Below are 6,299 nucleotides of genomic sequence, written 5' to 3'. Positions count from 1 at the left end.
ATATCCCTGCATGTGCCAGATATATATACCAAAAGCTTCAAACTTTTATAACTGTCTCCAATTCAAGATTGAGTTCATACAGATGTTAAAAGGGTTGTCATGGTCATGGAGCTAATCAAGACTGGAAATAGCTAATTTTGCAAATCCAATGTACTGCACAATGCAATCCTTAGGCCTACATCAATCGGTGCCTATTGTTTCGTGCAAAATAAATGCACCAAGTCAGAGAGGCAAAGAAAGTTTGTAGGAGCTTGCATCCCACTCAGGCCATCGATCCAATATTATATAAATATAATGTCTCCTTTTCTCATTTTTGTTCTCATAGGATGAAGAAGCCGGCTTGAGCTATCTGTTGAATGACAACTCCATTTTCACCTTAGACCTCGTGGGAACCAATGGAGTCTATCTCTCATAAAGCGGCCTCTCTAACACCCCACTGGATGCTGAAACACAAGCAAGCTACAATGTTTCTGTAAGCAAATGGAGTAACCTTATGGTAGAAAATTCAGGGCGCTTTCAGGTATGACGCAGTTAACGTGTGAATGAAAGACAACTGCGCACATCAATTATTGGGTCCTGCGTATATTAACTTGATTGATTTTTATTCGACAAGCTTCCAATATACAACAATATACAATAATAACAGATCAAAAATAAGTCAGCTTGAACAGGATAACCCACGAAAGCTCGAGAGCTTATTTCCAGTGGGGTCCCTTACAGACATGTATACAATTAATAAATTAAAATAGTAATATTTACAGACAGATAAGAAAATTAAAAGAACTACTTATTAAAGATAATAATAACAACATTAAACTGATGATAGAAATGATATTAAGTACAAGAAGAAAAAGAAGAAGGAGAAGAAGAAAAAGAGGAGAAGGAAGAAGAGGAAAATAATGATGAATTTGTAGAATTTCTATAACGTACGAAAACATAAGTATATACAACATGAAAAAGTATGAACCGACAGAAGAATAACAATTTCAATCATATAACATGTCATTCACTTCTCTTCTCTGACTGTCAAGTATTAGGTATTCCTTTAATTTCCTCTTAAAATGATCATAGTTTCCTATTTCTTTTACACCATTGGGAAGGGAATTCCAATGTTTTATGGCATTGTAATAAAACGAATTTCCAATACTACCTACTCTTTCTGGTAAGTTAAAGTTGAATCGTCTATTTCTTGTATTATAATCATGTACGGCAGTAACAAGATCGAAGTTGGATCGAATATAATGATTCGCCCTAGTATGATATATTTTATGCACGTGATGCAATGCGAGTTGTTTTGATCTTTGGTCGACTTCAAGAAAACCAGCTTTAGAAAGTTCGCTATAGCCAACATGAGTTCTTGGACCAGAACAGTTGATAAATCTCACCATTTTGTTCTGTATAATCTTCAACTTCTTTTGATCTGACTTGTTTATGTTACTGTACCATGCAGGGTTAGCATAGTCAAATAAACATTGAATAAGAGCAAAACAGAGTGTACGTCTTGCTTTTAAATCCATACAACTTTGATATCTGTACAAAAATTTCAGACGAGAATTTGCTTTTTTTACAACTGATTCTACTAAAGATGAAAATGAAATTGCGCTAGCCAACTCAATGCCTAAATACTTCACAGACTCTTTTCTCTTGATTGCTTGATTATTGTGTGTCACTTTGAATTCAAATGACTTTTTAGAACTACTTTTAGAACAAAATAAAATGCTTTCTGTTTTTCCCAAGTGTAAAGAAAGCTTATTATCAGTCATCCAATCGACACACGTAGACAGCTGTTCACTGAGCTTTTCCTCAATATATTTAGGATCAGGATTTGAATAGAGTAGTACGCTGTCATCTGCGTACAATAATAGTTTGAAGTCTTTTATACAAATACACATATCATTTATATAACTTGAAAATAGAATTGGGCCTAAAATACTTCCCTGAGGAACACCGCATGTTATAGGCATTAGTTTGGAACGAATATCATGAATGGCCACTACTTGGTGCCGATTAGATAAGTAGGATCTGAACCAATCTAAACTTGCCTTATCAAAACCCATTAGTTGTAACTTCTTCAATAAGACGCAATGATTAACTGTATCAAAAGCTTTTTGCAGATCAAGGAGCACCATACCAACAAAGCGTCCTTGGGAAGTTTCTCTCCTCAAATAATCAGTCAAATGAATTAGACATGTTTCAGTCGAATAATCATGTCGAAAACCAGATTGAAATTCATAAATTATATCATTTTCTTTGAAGTATCTTTCAATTTGAACACAGACCGATTTTTCTAGAATCTTTGATGCTACGCTTAAAACACTAATAGGTCTATAGTTGCTAACATCAGTTTTATCTTTCTTTTTATAAAGTGGAGTCACTTTTGCTATTTTCATATCTTCTGGAAAAGTACTCGTCAAGATAGATAGGTTCATTAAGTAACTTAGAGGCTTAAATAAAACCTTCGCACCATCTTTTAGAAATTTAGCTGGAATCAAGTCTAACCCAGTACTTTTTGATACATTCAACTTACGTAACTCTTTGAAAACAAATTGTTCACTGATTGGTAATAACTCGAAGCTGTTTTCACGTACACCTTTTCTTTCGTAAAAGTCACGAATACAATCATTGTCTGCGCTGAAAAAGTCTTTGGAAGGGGGGAGTTTGTCTACTAATTTGGCAGCCACATTTGTGAAATGAGAATTGAATTCATCAGCGATGGCCATCTTATATCATGACATAATTCCCCATCAATTTTAATGACAGATTCTTGTTCTTTTCGCTTCTTATTTTTCAATCCTAAGCTTTTTAGATTCTGCCAAAGTTTTTTCGAATCTTGTTTATTTTCTTCTATCTTGTTTTGTAAGTAATCGAGTTTAGCCTTTTTCACCTCTCTTTGGACCATATTTCTTAATACTCTGTATCTTTTATAGAGCTTCTCATCTTTTGCTCTTTTCCTCCATTTTTTGTATACTATATTTCTCTCTTGAATTAGGGAAAGAATATCTTTAGTCACCCAAGTTTCTGATCTTTGTTTTATTCTTATCCGTTTCAGTGGCGCTATCATATTCAAATTTGAGATAAAAACATGTTGAAATATTGACCATGCCTCATTTACATCTGTACAGTCAGTTATTCGTGACCAATCAACAACAGATAGTTGAAGATTGAAAGACTCTTCTGTATATTTTTTCATGGATCTGATATCATTAGTCCTGTGATGACCTATAGCCAGTCTAACATTTTTCCGTGTACAGAAAGTAAAATAATGGTCGCTAATACCTAGATCAATGACACCACTTTGACTTATTTTATTTTCTTTGGTACAACCAACATGATCCAATAGAGAAGAACATGTAGGTGTAACGCGTGTTGCCTCTTTAATGAGTTGACTAAACCCATGAAGACTCAACAAGTCAATATATTTTTTAGCCAGTGGCGATTTGCGAAGAAGACAAATATTCATGTCTCCTAAAAGAATTATTTCGTCATCCTTCTTTAATGTATCAAGAATATTGGACAATTTCTCGATAAACAAATTGTTTTTCGGAGGTCGATACAGAACACCAACAACAATTGGTTTTGATCTTGGTATAAGCAAATTTATCCACAGGGATTCCGTATCTCCAGTACTTATAGCATCCATAATATTAAATGCAATATCATTTCTGATATAGAAACATACACCACCTCCAGAGCCAGAGGATCGATCATGGCGTATGATTTTATATCCGTCTATTTCAATTTCTTCATCATTTATGGAATTGTTTAACCATGTTTCAGTGAAAGCAATAATAGACAGCCTTTTTCTTTTAAAAAGAATTCTAAGTTCCGATATCTTGTTTAGAATAGACCTCACATTAAGGTGTAAAAAATGAAGACCTTTAACTTTAAACTTTTCTTCAAATTCTTGATAAAGAGAAGTGTTTTCATCTCTGAGGTTTGGCTGAATTACTCTTGCTATCGCTTGCTTTTCAGGTGTAACGCGCGTTATCTTAAAATAGTTTTCTTTTAGTCTATACTCGTTTTGGCTTTCTTTCTCTAAACAATCGTCGTTAAATAATGAGTCACAAAAAGATGGCAGACAACATGTTAAACAATTCCACTTCTCATCAGGGCATTCATAATATAACCTGCGGTACTCTGAAAAACTGATAGCTTGACAATTAGTGTGAAACCATTTTTTACAATAAGAACACAGAAGGCCGTGTTGATTACATTTTGACTGGCTTATCACAGTTCCCACAAGGGAACTTATATTTTCGACCGTCAACTATAATTTTCGGATCATCACTAGATTTTGTCAAACTTTCACTTAATTCAATACCCTTCTTACAAATTGAAGATATTTCGCCCAGTCTTTCATGTCCACCTTGGATGGTCTGAAGGCTGGTTTCAGTCGTGACCTCTGTTTGACTGCACTGAAATCCAAAGATCTCCCAGAAACAGATTCGGCGTAGGACTTTACGGGGCTGCTTTTCTCCTCATCAGAATGAAGACTCTGGTTTTCTCGGTAGATGGCTTGATGCCGCCTTGCTCCAGGTTCACTGCCTGTAACTTGATCGGACGACCGTTGAGTCCAGCCATGGCCTCGTGTTGTCGGTTGGTCAGCACTGTTGATGAGGCGTTTCAGGTTGCCTGCCAAGATTCGTTGACCGGCTCTGTTGAGGTGAACGCCATCACGCCCGAGATGCTGCTCGCTGATATCATTGTTGATGATGAGGCCCCATCTGTTCTCGCTGGCTGCCAACTCCATCAGATAGTTGATCTCATCAACCCGCTTCTTGTCCGCTTCACTCTCCCCTCTACGATGGATGATCGTAGAGACTGAGACGTTAAACCCCTCGGCAGCAACAGACTTGCCGAGGTCTGTGATTTGGTGGCAAACTTCACCAGCACCCTCAGAGATGTTATTGGTGCCAGCGTGGATGATCAGTTCTCCCCCTGGCTTGAGAAACTCGCAAGGTGAAGAGGTGAATATGTCTCTCACTTTTGCACCGGGAAAAGAGACGCACCTCACATTCTTGCTGCGGGAGAGATGTCTTCCGTCGATGTGTTTTATCATGGAATCACCGACCACAACTACATCTCGTTTGTTGCGGATCACACTATGTCGGTGGCGGTATCCCTCTATCTGCTCATGGTATGGTGGTGAAGTAGAAGTAGTACTAGTAGGTGTTGACAAAGATCGGTCTGAGCTGTCATCAGTTGCGTCGTTGTCAACAGTTGCGTCGCTGTCATCAGTTGCGTCATCAGAGATAACTTCAGAATGGGTGATGTTGGTTTTGGAGAACAACTTCAGGTGCTTGGCCTTGTAGTCACGAAGTTGATCTTCAATTGGCATTGATACACTCTTGGCACTGTTGTCTGATTCCGTGATCTCGGATAGTATTTCAAACCGGTTATGCGTAGCAATTGTCGGGAAATATTTGGTGGTAGGCCTAGATACTTGTTGTTGTGCCCTCAGATTCCCTTGCTCCTTCTCCTTCTCCTTCTCCTTCTCCGTCTCCTTCTCCTTCTCCTTCTCCCTTGCACTACATCCTGACTTATGGATCCTGCTGAGTATCGTCGTAGAAGTAGAAGTAGAAGTATGCTGTTCGAATAGATTGTTGAACTTCTTCTCGATAGTATCTAGCCTACTATTCAAGCCTTTTATTTCACTCAGTACATTATGCAGTAGTTGTCGGCAGTCTGCGTCATCATTGAAGACATCATCTGGCTTTTCATGTTTATCTTCATCTACATCACCAGCGGCATTAGTGTTCCTTATTTCGTCTAGGCCTACTGCATTTTCTAGTCTTTCAAGAAGGATCGCCTTTACTCCGTTTGTATGCATACCTCTTTTCTGTAACTCAGCACGTAGTTGCTTCACGCGGAGTCCACGTAAATTTGTTGGTAAAGTTTCCATGGTTACGTTGCTGCGTTGGTATCTGCTGGTCCTTTGCGTAACTTAACTAGTATGGCGCAATATTTTTGCGCACAATTGTTTTGATGCTACGCAGAGTGTTCAAATTTGAAATATAAATTCGCTAAAAAACTGGATTAAAATTGACGAAAAACGAATATATCTCGGAAAATGTTCACATACCGTCGAAAAGAGTGAAATGTCCACAATCACAGGAAAATTTCCAAGACGTAGATGTATAACAGTCAAAAGAAAGTGCACTATAAACGCACAAAATATGGGAATTTACGGAGCACCACAAACACACGTCTGCCTCTGTCAGAGGCTCTGTATTATAAGTTAAACAAACGGGAAGTGTTTTACGCTTTACGCCATCATTTTTTGTTAACTCTCTGGTTTT

This window comes from Strongylocentrotus purpuratus, unplaced genomic scaffold (genome assembly GCF_000002235.5).
Source record: "Strongylocentrotus purpuratus isolate Spur 01 unplaced genomic scaffold, Spur_5.0 spur5_scaffold_10, whole genome shotgun sequence".
Lineage (NCBI taxonomy): Eukaryota > Metazoa > Echinodermata > Echinoidea > Camarodonta > Strongylocentrotidae > Strongylocentrotus > Strongylocentrotus purpuratus.
This window is presented reverse-complemented; position numbering follows the sequence as displayed.